The 14776-nt window shown below is 32.5% G+C and overlaps 1 long non-coding RNA gene across 1 annotated transcript; it reads right to left on the reverse strand.

Annotated features, from left to right (window-relative positions):
* Positions 1 to 1052: 1052 nt before the first annotated feature.
* LOC129984885 (uncharacterized) lies at positions 1053 to 10617 on the reverse strand. The gene is made up of 3 exons (XR_008785533.1): positions 10536 to 10617; positions 2212 to 2358; positions 1053 to 1309 (listed from the first exon to the last, which is right to left on the reverse strand). It is a non-coding gene; the product is annotated as an uncharacterized LOC129984885 (long non-coding RNA).
* Between the last annotated feature and the right edge of the window lie 4159 nt (positions 10618 to 14776).

Raw genomic sequence — 14776 nt, forward strand, 5'->3', positions numbered from 1 at the left:
TTTTCTTCAGCATACGTGCAGTTCAAAGAGAAGAAAATAGTCCAATATGGTAGACGCCTGGCGACACTGATCTGGATATGCAAGATTGGCAATTTCTGTGTAGCACTCGCTAAAAGAAGGATTTTTTTTTCTTCTTTTGCTTTCTTCAGCATACGTGCAGTTCAAATAGCAGAAAATAGTTCAATATGGTAGACGACACTAGACACTGATCTGGATACGCAAAATTGGCACTTTCTGTGTAGCACTCGCTGAAAGTAGGATTTTTTTCTTCTTCAGCATACGTGCAGTTCAAATAGAAGAAAATAGTCCAAAATAGTAGACTCCTGCAGACAAAATTGGTAATTTCTGTGCAGCACTCGCTGGAAGAAAGATTTTTTTTTTCTTTCTTCGGCATACGTGCAGTTTAAACATATGAAAATAGTCCAATATGGGAAAGGTCAGCCCACACTGATCTGGATACGCAAAACTGGTAAATTCTTTTTAGCACACGCTAAAAGTAGGATTTTTTTTTTTTTTTTTTTTTTGCTTTCTTCAGCATACGTGCAGTTTAAGCAGAAGAAAATAGTCCAAAATGGTAAAGGACTGCAGACACTATTCTGCATACGCAAAATTGCCACTTTCTGTGCAGAACTCGCTGAAAGAAGGATTTTTTTCAAATTTGTAATTAATTTGGCAGGCAAGACGGTGCACATTTTGGTAGGCAAGACAGAGTTCAGTCCGCATTTTGTCAGGCAACAGTGAGACACTTCAGTCCGCATTTTGTCAGGCAACAGTGAGACACTTCAGTCCGCATTTTGTCAGGCAACAGTGAGACACTTCAGTCCGCATTTTGTCAGGCAACAGTGAGACACTTCAGTCCGCATTTTGTCAGGCAACAGTGAGACAGTTCAGTCCGCATTTTGTCAGGCAACAGTGAGACAGTTCAGTCCGCATTTTGTCAGGCAACAGTGAGACAGTTCAGTCCACATTTTGGCAGGCAAGACAGTAGGAAATATTTTGTCAGGCAACAGACAGAAATTTCAGTCCATTTTTTTTTTTTGTTTTCTTCAGCATACGTGCAGTTCAAAGAGAAGAAAATAGTCCAATATGGTATACGCCTGCGGACACTGATCTGGATACGCAAAGTTGGTAATTTCTGTGCTGCACTCGCTGAAAGAAGGATTTTTTATTTATTTATCTATTTTTTGCTTTCTTTAGTATACGTGCAGTTTATACAGCAGAAAATAGTCCAATATGGTAAAGGACAGCAGACACTCATCTGGATATGCAAGATTCCCAATTTCTGTGTAGCACTCGCTAAAAGAAGGATCTAGAGATACAAAAACGAAATTCACTTTATAATTGTTCATGTTTTATCCAAACAAGTCAGCTATAAACCTAAAATACTGATTTCATTTTAGTTATAAAATCATTGATTTTACTGATAATTGTTCTTGCAATATAATCTTTATAATAATATTTATTTTGAATCTATTCAAATATTCTGCTGTCATTAGGAAATACTATTTATATATTGCAATTTTTGAACATATCTGATAACAAACAATTCAAATTATTCTATATTTTCACAAAGAAATTTAAGTTATTTTTTATTGGCACAAATGATGAGATCTTAAATTTAAAAATGTATTATTTTAATGGTGCATTGGCAGCTAAAAATTTTTTTTATTAAAAATAATTTTTACATACTTTTTGAAATTTATTTATTTTTTTATATTTTATAGATCTATTTTATCCAAGAAATATATTTTTGATAAACTATTGAAAAAATAGCTTAAAATATTTTACGGTGTTAAGATGTTATACGATATTATCAGTCTCTTAAATGTTCCTTACATAATTATTCACACAGTTCATTCAATTTATTTTGCAATTTGTTTTCATCTTCATCAAGTTATAAATAATTAACTAAATATTACTAACTAACCTATTATTACTAACTAACCTAATATTAATACCTAATTAAATATTAATAACTTTCCAAAGATAAATAATTTTAAAAAATGTTCTTAATCATTTTCTAGAAATTAATGCCTAAAATTTAAGGGAAGTTTTTGTTTACAGCATTTGAAAAAAAAGCATGTCAAAATAATCAATTTCGTTAAATTTATTTTATTTAAAAGTTTTCTATAAAAAAAGTGAGCTTTCAAAGCTGCCAATGACCATATTGTCACAAAAAAAAAATTAAATGCTTTAAAATTAAAAATTTACCTGAATAAAAAATAATTTTCCCCCGCTTTTTTATCGATTTTTTTCCCAAGATGGTGACGAACAGGTAATGGTGACAGGCCTTTGGTGACGAACAGGTAATGACAAACTAATAGGTGATGAAAAGTCAAACAGACAGGTGACGCAAATCTAAATAAAGGAGGAAAGAAAAATTTCAGAACCACCATAACTTATTTGTTTTCTTGCATGACAAAAATGTAGAGCAATAAATTTTCGGTTGAAAAAGAAAGTTAAGTTGATTTCAGTAATTTAAATACAGAACAAGACAGGAAGGCATTATAGCATTTCAAAGAAAACTTATTTAAAACAAATTTCAAGTGACGGATTTCACCAGTACGTTTCCACAAGTGCTAAATTATTTGGAAGGAAGAAAAAAAAAGACCATTGATGAAAAGAAAAAAATGTAAATCGAACTCATTTTTATTTTTACTTTTATGCTTATTTCCCCATATTCGCCATTAGATTTGGATGCCATTTTTAAACTATTGTTCATTGAATTCATAATGCTCGTTTTCCTTTATTTATAGCAAATTTATTTTATTATTGGAAAAACATAAAATTCTATGTAATTTTTAAAAAATGATCAGATAAACATGAAGTATTGAAGTGGATATTTTATATTAAAAGTTTATTACGGGTAAAACATTAAAAAAAATGAATAAAATCTAATCTTTAAATGAAAAAAAATTAGATAACACGATGATTTAAGTAAAATAACACAATTTTTTTTAAATCAAAATAATGATCTCCGTTGTTGCTTGGCAACCAATGTTGCCATCTTACAAAAATTAAAATGTACAGAAATTAAAAATAAGATGAAAAGGAAAACAGAGGACTCTAAACATTTCCTTCCCAGTGAAAACGATTAGGAGACAATCTTTTAAATGGGGTGAAAACTTGACGGTCCTTCCACTGCGTGTGGTATGGTTGCGATTGACCGGCGTTGAAATTTTTCCCAGCGGCTCACACTGGATGTGCAGATCTGGATAATGCATGTGCCTGTGGTTTTCAAGAGACTGCTCATCATTGTCTTTTATGGTAAAACATGGTTTTAGTCTATCAATCGAAATTCTTTTGACAGTTCCATTAATTCCAGTGTCAAAATTCTTCGGTGCTCGGTGTTTGACAGCAAAAGGTCCAAGAAACTGATTGCAAAGATAAAGTGGTCGCGTTATTGTAGACGAAAGCATGCGAGCCATTCAAAAGGTGTTTTGAAACGAATACGATTGTATTGCGATGGGTAGGAGGTTTTGCAGAAGGTTTCGTGATACGGATAATATTTTGTAGCTTTTGCACGAATTCTGAGTGTATGATATTAGGGATCGGGGTGACAAATTCTCTGGGTAAACAGAGGGGACTTTCGTAAAGAAGCTCAGCTGAAGAGTATCCTATATCTTCTTTCAGTGCCGAACGTAATCCGAGAAGAATCAAAGGTAAAGCGTCTACCCAAGATTTGTTTTGTTGTAAGTGACATTTCAAACTTATCTTTATAATCCTGTGTTGTCCCCCAATCAATCCGCTCGATTGCGAATGATATGCTGCTATTCTGGATTTTTGAAAACCAAAGTATTTGCTCAAAGATGAGAAGAGTTTACTTTCAAACTGACCTCCTTGATCAGACGTTATACGCTGTGGTATTCCAAAACGAGAAGTCCAGGTTAAAAACGTGCCCTTTGCAACTGTTTCAGATGATTGATCCGTCATGGGAAGTGCTTCACGTATCTTGAAAAACGATCAGTCATCGTTAGTAATTATCTGAAATCTTGACATGAAGACAAGGGACCAACGATATCAATGTGAACGTTGTGAAAATGTTCTGGTGGGGCCTTGAAGTCTATAAGAGCCGACTTTGTATGTCTTTGAAATTCAGTTGGCATTCAATGCATTCCCTACATCATAACTGACGATCTTTATTGATATTTGGCCATATTAAACTTTTCGTGATTAACTTTTTTTTTTGCGCTTCTAATTCCGGTATGAGATAAGGTATGAATAGAAGAAAATATCTGTCGGCGAAATTTCAAGGGGATGTGTGGGAGGTTACTGTTTGTAGACATCACAATAAATCGATTTGTCGGTGTATGGAATGGGAATCTGAACCATTCTCAACCTTGGGTTGTTTTTTAAAATTGGTAAATCTTTATCTTGAAATTCTGCAATAGTTACGTAATCAATTGGAGATGGTGTAGAAATGGTATGAATTCTGGAAATAGCGTTGATATTATTAAGGGCCCTGTAATCTCCACATGATCTCCAATCAGCTGATTTCTTAAGTGTGAGTTGTAGGGGACTGACATAAAGTTTTGATGGTCTACAAAGACCTTGTTGCAACAGAAACTAAAATACAGCTTTTGCTGCTTTTAATTTTTCGGCTGAGAGTCTTCTGACCCTGGCCGCAACTGGGGACCCTTTAGTTTCAATGAGAGGCTCAATATTATGACTTTATTTTATTATTGACGAGTGTTGGCGGCAAAAGATCTGGAAATTGTTTGAGGATTCCTTCGTAAGGACTCTGCACTGCATAAAGCATTAGTGAAACGACACCAATAGAGGACAATGAAGTGAGGCCATTAATCAATTTACGATTTTTGCTGTCAACCAAAAAGTGAAAGTGAGACAAGAAGTCAATAAATATTACTGGTTTATTGACATCAGCTATCACAAAAGGCCAATCAAATGATCTTCTCAGTCCCAAATCCAATTTTAGCAACCTTTGCCCATAAGTTTTAATTTTGGTTCCCTTTGCAGTGACGAGTTCCAGCTTTGCAACAGTAATTTTTCTATCGGTAATGGTGGATTTATCGGTAATGGAAATTTCTGCACCAGTATCGATTAAAAATTGGCAGACGCTCCCCTCCTCACGAATAAAAAGACAACACATCTCAACCCCTTGGCCCTCTGTCATCTGCGAGCGTCGGGGATTTAGTTTTCCTGTGAGTGAACGTTGGTTTTGTTAGACCAATTGCAAGGATTATTGCATTGGAAAGCCTTATTGCCAAACCTTGAATGACAAAATATACTTTCATTTCCGCTACTACGCCTTTTAATAGAATTACTTCTAGAGAGGGATCTGGACTGTTGACGCCTAGAATAATGTCTTTTATTCAGTTCATTAACTTGTGTGTATGTCTCTGAAATCTGTTCTTGTAGTTAACTAAAACCTTGTTATCTCTTCAGCAAACTACAGCGGTATTCTTATGAAACGTGGATTTTATCTCCCACATTTTAGCGGCCATTGTCGCCAATTTGACTAAATCGTCGCAACTGATGTATAAAATGCTCGAGATTTCCGTGGGTAATCTTTGAAGCCAGAGAGTTTTCAAATATCTTTACTTATTTATCTGAAGCTAAATTCTTCATTTCACATAACTGCGAAGGTTTTCTATCGCCGAATTACACCTCAGTTAATAACTTTTGGGTCTTGCGTTTCGGTTTCAGTGAAGATAATAATCACTAATAATAGTCACGTACTTGTCGTCCCTTGTGGATTGGTCAGAATGTCCGACACTTGTGATAATATTTCAGCGTCAATCGAACTCGCGACATAATCGTATTTCGTTTGATCCGTCGCAATTGCAGCATTTCGAAATTGAGCTTCCAACTGAAGAAACCATATCTTTGGGTTTGGTTTCCAAAACGCTGGGACTTTAATACTAACTCGAGCGATCAATGTTTCGTCTACCATTTTCTATTCTTGAGTTTACGTCAGTTGAGTTTACACGATGACTTAGAAAAAGAACACAATTGATTTTTTTTATCAAAACAATTATCTCCGTTGTTGCTGGGCAACCAATGTTGCCATCTTACAAAAATTTAAATGTACAAAAATTAAAAATAAGATAAAAGAAAACAGAGAACACTACACATATAACACAGTTTTAAATTATTTTTTTATGTGTACTGTTCTGAATATTTTCTATAATTTTTAATGTTTCCATTTGTTAAATCTGGGAAAAATCTTATGACAATTGTTTTTGGAAAAACATTTAAAAGCACTATTCACGACGTGTAGCTTGGAATATCAGAAAATGCAGAGAGGTGAGCCTTAGCACTTTCAATTGAATAATGATCATACAGAAAGCATTTAAAATTGGGAAGCAACATTAAAGTTTTTTCGCTCCAACAATTTAAATAAAATATTTATAACCTATTCGACAAGCCCCCTGCCTACCGTTTTTCAAGAATCGGTTTATGAAAAACAATGCTGATATCTTTCTGTAATTTTTACCCGATATTCAATCCAGAATATCATGTACTATTGAATTTTTAAAATCTTTGCTCAAAGGAAAAAGAAAAAAAACTTCTGTTGATAAAAAGATATAGCCTAAATTTCAGACATTTCACTCGAAGCTCTCCCGAGTTTTCATTCTCATATGCGCATGAACGACAAGTAAATAAATTTTCCGTTCAAGAATTTCGCTTGAATTTAAAAATCCAACTCGTTGAGTTTACTTTTGTCATTGCTGTTGCATTTACTTTTGCGAGAGAAGAAGGACTAAAACGTGGAGAAAATCTAATTGTAGATTATTTTTTTTTTATGATTAGCCTACTTTTCTTCTTCATAGGAGAAAAATAGGCATTCAGTGTTGGACTTCTTAAAAGCTTCATATAATCTGCTGGACAATAGTATAGAAGTCAATGAGAGATGTTGGTTTCCTATAGCTTACATGTTCGAAATATGAGAAACACATAATGGCCGAGCATGGTTAAAAACGCTGTTTAGTTGTGTTTTTTTTTCGATCGATCTTCATTGCCGAATTTCCATTCAACTTCATCGGTGAAAGTTGTCCAGTCCCTTTGTAACGTTTTCCTCAATGGCAATTGGCATTCCGACAAGCTGTAGAATCACCCGTTTTCCCACACATAGTTAAGTGCATACGAACTGAAAATGGATCCGTTTCATGTCAAGATATCCAGATACTAAACGTTTTTTTATGAGCCAGAGGGGTCAGCCACAAAGATGGACCCTTAACAGACACTTCCACAATCAAGTGGACACCATTGAGGAAGCATTGCTGATCAGCTGTTGAGTGATAGGTAACTCAAGTTCACCAATGAGGAAATCTGAGGTGGATATCTCACGACAATAAAATGCGGTATATGTATTGTTAAGACAGAGATGAGAACAGTGAGAGACTTCGAATAGAATTCGGAGAAATGTCGGTGTCCCGAGAAATTGTTCCTTAATTTGTGAGAAGGTCCGTATGATTGGGTTTATTGTGTTTGGATCCAACCCGATAAAGATCGGTGGATTTCCAGAATGGCCCCTGGAATAGCCGTTTAGAGCTAACAGCCTGTTACCGGTTTTTCTTTTCTCTTTCTTTTGGCGACTTATTTTTCGATTTGATCAAGGAGCTATTTCGTGATTGAACTGTTATTTGATATTTGTAAATAATATTGATCTAGATGAAAACAAATTACTTTTTTTGAAAATACATACGGTTGTAAATAAATGAATGGTTGTTTCACCTAATACAATGAGGCACCTGTTTAAAAAATTTTTCATTTGATTCGATCACATCAGAGAAAATTTTTACTTTTTCTCCTGGCTTCTTGAAGGTTAGTTTTCGGTTGCTTTTAAGTAACTGAATGTGTGTATACTTCTCCAAATTTCGTTTGATTTGTATACTGATTCGTATATGTTGATGCGACATACTAGTAGTATACCGCAAGAGCAAAGTACAGCAGACTGCCAACTGCTTGTATGTACGGAATATTTATTATTTGGAAATAGCGATCAAGAAAATGGTATTTCATGCCAGAATCCAACATAGTTGATACTACTTTAGTATTTTTCCCATTCTAAATTTGTTTAGTATTTCTTCGGCATAGGATGATTGATCTGATGTTAACGACCCCTTCAATTTTTTTTTATCAAGTCTAATGGACAATATCCACATCGCCTAATCTCTAAAAATAAACGTTTCGATAAATCAAAACGTTTTTTATTTTTTATTTTTGAAGTCTTTAATTTTTGCCTTCTTTCCAAGGATCGGGAAGTCGTCTTCATGTACTCCAGTCCCTCAAGTTCCCTTTCTTAATTACAATAAATATATGGATCTGCCATGGAACCTTTCAATCCAAATTGTTTTCACCCAAATATTCCAGACTCGATTCTCGTAATATCTTCAAACGACAAATAAGAAGGGCTTCTTTCATTCCCTTTTCAGAACTACCTTCAGGCTGAGTAATATATCTTCAGAGTACCAAGAATCTGTGAAGCAGTAATGTCCATCTGATGCAGCTCAATCTAATTCAATAGCAAATACCATCAGAATTCGAAAAGATTTGATTCGATTTTCATGGCTGTTGAAAATTCATTAAAATAAGTACCAGGAATCTGGAAATAGTCCTTAGTAAATAGTATTGCATTTAAGAAGCTTTCTGCCTCGTCATATTTCCTTCGAAACACCCAGCTACAGCCGACGATTTTGGTGTTTGGGATTAGTTGCCAGGTTTGAATTCGCTTCAAGCTGTCTATTTCCTCATTAATAGTTTCTTTCCAATTTTTAGCATAGAAGGAATCCATAGCTACTTTCAAAAATATAGAATCCTCTTAATTTAATATAGAGGTGTTTTTTTTTTATTTATTTTTACGATCTCTTTTATATCGTACAATATGTAATCGTCTCAATGCTTTGGCGATTTACGGATTTTATTATTTTATCTAACTTTATTTGTAGCAGTTATACTAGGGAGTCTAATCCATTTCTTCTCCGATTTGATCAACAAGACTCATTGCCTCGTAATATTTCAATTCTTTCTTAATCACTTTCAGAGAGTTCATGTTAGGGGTCTAAAAAGGGATACTCCTTTCATAGACAGGTAGCATAAAACTATTTTTTAGTTTAGTACCCAAGAAGAGTTTTCTTTGTATTTAAAACATGTTATTGAAAATTCACACTTCTGCTGGTAAGAACTTAACTCTTCTCACATTCAACGGCTAAAATCTGTATCCTTTCACGCCTTCCACATACACAATCATCACACATTATTCGGCTTTGGGAACTAATTTCTCCTTAATTTGTGTTCTATTTTGCCTGGAATGTACTTTGTAACCAAATGCTCTTAAGTGCTCAATATCTGATGTTTTAATAATATAAATATTATTAGATTACGATTCAATGCTGTGGTTGGTCATATGTATCTAGCTGTGTTTGTTGCATCAGCTCAGAGATTGTATGGAGCTTCTGACAGAGTGTCATATAGAGAATTCTGTTAATCCTCTAACGATGTTATTTTGTGTGCAATTCTTGGTACCGTCTTTTGACGAGAAAGACTATGATTTTTCAAATAGTCAGCAAATATTCTAATTATGTACTTTCCGCCGTTGTCACAGTAATAGTTTAATTTTGTTAATATTTTTTTACATTTATTCTGTATAAATCAAATCTTTCTGTCATTTGCCTTTTACATTCCATTCGTTTCACATTTAACATTGGTACGTGCCGACAGTAATCGGCACATCTTGCATGTTCAATTGCCAAAGCATGATAAGTAATCTTATCTGTAACTGTTCTTGTTCTCTTCTGTTCTCGGCCTCCATTAAATATATTTATGTATCTCCCCTATGTTAATTTAAATTAAAAGGGATAAAAGAAATGGATTCTTTTTTTTTTATAGCAGGATAATTTGCCATAAAATAAAGCGTCAAATTTTATGCACTAAAAAAGTAAATAAACTTGTTTTAATAACGCGTGGGAAGCATTTTTTTAATTATAATTTGTACGAAAAATCTAAAAATCCGTTTGCAAATCTAAATAGGATGCTTAAACATTTAACAAATATTCAAACAACTAGCATTTGCTTTATAATACCATTTTCTTCACTTGAACTAGACTTATTGTATTTTAAAGCAAAAATGGATGCATCGATATGTTTATTTTAAATTTAAGGTTGTCATTTATATATCAGCAAAAATAAAGTGCAAAAAGAAAAAAAAATGCTATTTTAGTACAGTTCATATTACCTTTGTTTGATAAAAAAAAAAATGTCTCATTTCAACATAACGTTAAAATGTATAGTAAATGTTGTGGTTAGTAGTTTATGGATAGGTTCAAGTATTTCTTAATTTCAACTATTTTGCATTACTTGATAAACAATTATATGTAGAGTTATATGCTTCTTTCAAAATATTTGTGCTCATTGTAATTTAAATCTATTTGAATTTTTTCAGAATAAACAATTTTTTTAACAATATATGTTTAAGGGATGACAGTTTGCCTTTTTTTTAGGAAAGACATTATCGCTAGAGAGGGCGCTGATAAGGTGAAATCATCCACATAAGATAAAGATGTTGCACTCACTTCAGCGACGTCCACCCATGGCATCCTGCAAGCTGGCGAGGAGGTCAAAATCTTCCCTCCGGACCGTCACTCGTCCGGCTTGCAGGGCTAAGCTCGATGCGCTGGCGAAGTGCTGGCCAATGTGATCTTCGCCAGCATACTGCATCAACTCAATAGCGTCATTTTCGATTCGCAACTCAGCATTTAGCTCTCCAAGCATTTCTCTTATAATGCGCCTAAATGTAGCTCGTGGAATGTCAAGTCTCTCCCTCACTTCCGGCTCCTAAGATTGAAAAAGGCAGAGTCAAAACTAACTTAATAATTAGCAGAGAATTATAAAAAGGATGTGTTCATGTGTTAGAAGAAACTGAAGAGAGGCAAATGCCTTCTTACAGAGATATATTTAGTGTATATTTCAGCACACTAAAAAAACCATTACATCAGAAGAAAAAAAACTTGGAATATAGCTGTTTAATCATGCCAAAAGATTCAATTTTAAATTATTATTTATGTTTCATTTGTTGTTTTTAATAACCTACATTTTTTAAATCTAGTTCTCACTTGCATATAATTTTAGTTTAATATATATATATATATATAAATTCTGTATAAAAAAGTTCTCAATTCAGAATATCATATATAACAAAATGCGTTAAAAAAAGTTTTTGAAAATAAATTTTTGTCGCTATTATCAAATTTTTTTCAAAGTGTATTATTTGTCAGTAAGGTTATGAATCAATCTACAGTTTTTCTACTATTAAGAGACGACAGAAGTGAACTTAATATATTAATCTTTTAATTAATTTAATTTTATTTTAATAACCTAACCAATTAAATGAATTCATTAAACTCCGAAACTATTTAAGGTAGATTGTCATGAGAAAATGAAAATGGATTTTCGATATTCCCAAATTCTAGTGCACCTGAAAGTAAGCGAATACTCGGTTCTGAAATCCCACATCCCGAAATAATAAAACAGCCTGAATACAAAATCTATGTAAAACCGTAAAACTTCAGTCTGGAATCACAAAAGGGATTCGTATGAATGGGTTTTATTCAAATTGAAAAAACGCCTCCAATGAATTGTTATTGCTGCGCAATCATTGCAGAATTTTTAATCGGGTAGAGTATAATTTTAAAAATGTATAGAACAATGAATTTCTACCAAAATAATGAGATTAACAATCGGAAATTGCCCGTATTTAAAGGTCTTCTCTTTAATTATAATTGCATTTATGCACTAGGTTTTGATAGAAAAGAAAAATCCTTCCATTTCAATATTCCAAATATCATTCATATAGAATAATGAATGACATGAAATTTGCCACTTTTCCCGTTAACAGGAAGGGAAACAGGATTTTATTTTTGAAAAGAATGCTACATGTGATGAACATATGACCGAAATAAAGAAAGCGAACTTTTAAATATACCTTGATTTCAATATAAAGTATGCTGCGCTTTGAAACAATGGGTATGAAAGTACTAAAAGCGTTTAAAATATTAAAATTTTGAAACGAATTGCATTTCACTTACTTCTTCGATTTCCAGGCACCTTCTGATGTTTATTCGTGCCTGCCTGGCAGCTGCTCTGGTGGCCTGAAGGAATAATTATCTTCATCAGCAAGATTCAATCATGAGCGCCAAATTTTTAATAAATACCTATTTTGTGTGTGTGTGTGTGTGTGTGTGTGTGTGTGTGTGTGTGTGTGTGTGTGTGTGTGTGTGTGTGTGTGTGTGTGTGTGTGTGTGTGTGTGTGTGCTTTAGTATGCCCTTATCCTATACTATCCGGCTTAAAAGAGATTAAAATATCAAACAAATTATATGATCCTGTTAATACTGGCATCTAATATGTACTATTTATTATCCGGCATCTAATATGCATTCTAACATTCTCTTTGCTCATTATCTATTGAATTTTTATGCCGTATTTTTAAAAAAAAATACAAGAAGAGTTTCAGTACGAAAACTGCATAAGCAAGAATTCACGAAAACAGCCCACAGACTGAGAATTCCTGATTATGTTTGTTTCGCGCAACCAGATGGCAATAATTTTTGAATAACAGCTTTGAGCAATGTCCCAAAATCATGTTTTTCCAATATTTAACTGCTTGTCGAGAAATGGGTGGATTGTACAGTGACACATTATAAAGACCAATGGAAAATTTCTTCAACATTTCTCAAAACGTAATCCACTGGAAATAATAGGAGTCTTGATTGTACAGGGTGCGGAACAAAAACTCGGACAAAGTTATTACATCATAGAATAGAAATTAATTTTTTTTTAAATTTTTGTTCACATCTTTTTATTTTAGTGGGACAGATGCGTACGGGTCTTAAAAGGCCAATAAAGTATGCGTAGCTCTTTCAAAAAAAGAGGATAGGGAAAGATTAGTCTAGGTTTGATAAAAGGCGAGAAAATGTATTGGTATTTTAACTGAATTTTGATGCTTAAACACAAGGAAAAAACTTTTGTCTCAATGTGTGTATGCTGGCTCTGTACACACCAGGCCATCTGCCTATCACATTTGGCCAATATATACTTTGGAGTGTAGGAAAGTGATTTTTTGAATTTTTAATTATAATTTTAATTAATCAAAAATTAAGACAAATATTGACTTTTTTCCGTGATAACTTTCTAAAACTTTACAGTAAAAAAATAGTTTTTACTGGCAAATCATATCAATTTCCTGCATTATTCATTCACAGTCAAAGTATGTTAAATATAGTTCTCAAATGAAAATCAATAAACTTTATAAAGAAAATCCGAAATAGAAATTCCATTCTAAAAAAGGACACCTGAACTTAACTATTACCATCTCAAACTATGCCAACTGTTTTAACCCTTTCTAGGGCCGTGGGAAGTATGCTTCCAACCAAATTTATCAATCTTTGTATGAAATTATGTAGGTTGGTATAAGTTCTGACAAATTTTTTTTAGTAAGTCAGAAACTTAGATGCTTCAGTTCTTTATCTCAGACAAAATGATGTACCTTGATTTGTTACTTAATTATTAATTAACCAAATTAATTAATTAATCAAATTAAATTTATCTAATAAGCTAAATGAATCCCTTTTCTTATTCTAATTTCAAGCCTACAAATATTTTAACATAATATGACTAGAAAAAAATGGCCCTTTAAAGGGTTAAGATAAGTGGATCATTTAAATGTGCATTTCAGCTAATTAATAGCACACAAGTCAATAAGAGAATTTAACGGTTGATAAATTTCCTATTTTTTGAAATTAAATCTGTTCAAAGCTTTTAAATTTCTGGTAATCAAATAAATAATTCATACACGCATGAAATAATAAGCCTGGTATAGTTATAAAAATACATCTTATCTTATATTTAAAAATCTAGTATTCTCGTTTATATGAAAACTTTATATCTTTTCGTTAGTTTAAGTCAGAGATAACATTTTTTTGTATTAATATTTTTAAATGTACTGAATTGCATATTCCCTTCACCCAAATATACGTGTGTTACTAGAGAGCCAAATAGCTGTATTTTTATTTGCACAAAAGTTGTTTTTAAGTTCAGAAATATATATATATATTTAAAAGAAAGCTCGTTCTCTAAAAACATATTTTAGAGTTAACAGCTCTATCTGAAATTTTATTTGTAAACTTTTCCAAACAAGCAAATTAGATTCATGCAATTTTCTAGCGTAGATTTAGTATAGCATCTATGCGAGTTTTCTGCATTGCAGAAAGCCTATAAAATTTTTAAAAAAAGATTATTCAAAAGAGATGAAGATTCTGTGAAACATTGTAAAATTACAATTAAGCCCTTTTTTTCAAATATGTTTTCTTTAATAAATCCGTGATTGTTTGGAACAAATTTTTAAAAAAGTATATCTTAGTGAAAATAATATACATTTACGTAAATACAAATTAAAATGATTTCTCTAGAATATATTATGAAAATTAAAACTCGCTGATATACCATGTTTCATGAACTATCAACATTAAATAAAAAGTTATTCTATGTTAAAAGAAATACATTAAATACTAAATGACCTTTAGCTACTACATGTGTTACAAACCGAGTTTATTTTGCTTTTCTTCATTTTGTATCCTTTATCTTCAAATTGTATTTTGTTGTTGTTGTTGTTGTTTGCATTAGGAAAAAGGGGAAGCATTTCTTTGCGCAAATCATATTTAATATTAGCCATGTATAAATTTCATAATAAATGAATGCTGAACAATGGTAAAAATATTTTTATACTTTAAGTATTTAGAACATTTCTGGTGCGAGGTT

This window comes from Argiope bruennichi, chromosome 1 (genome assembly GCF_947563725.1).
Source record: "Argiope bruennichi chromosome 1, qqArgBrue1.1, whole genome shotgun sequence".
Taxonomy (NCBI): Eukaryota; Metazoa; Arthropoda; class Arachnida; order Araneae; family Araneidae; genus Argiope; species Argiope bruennichi.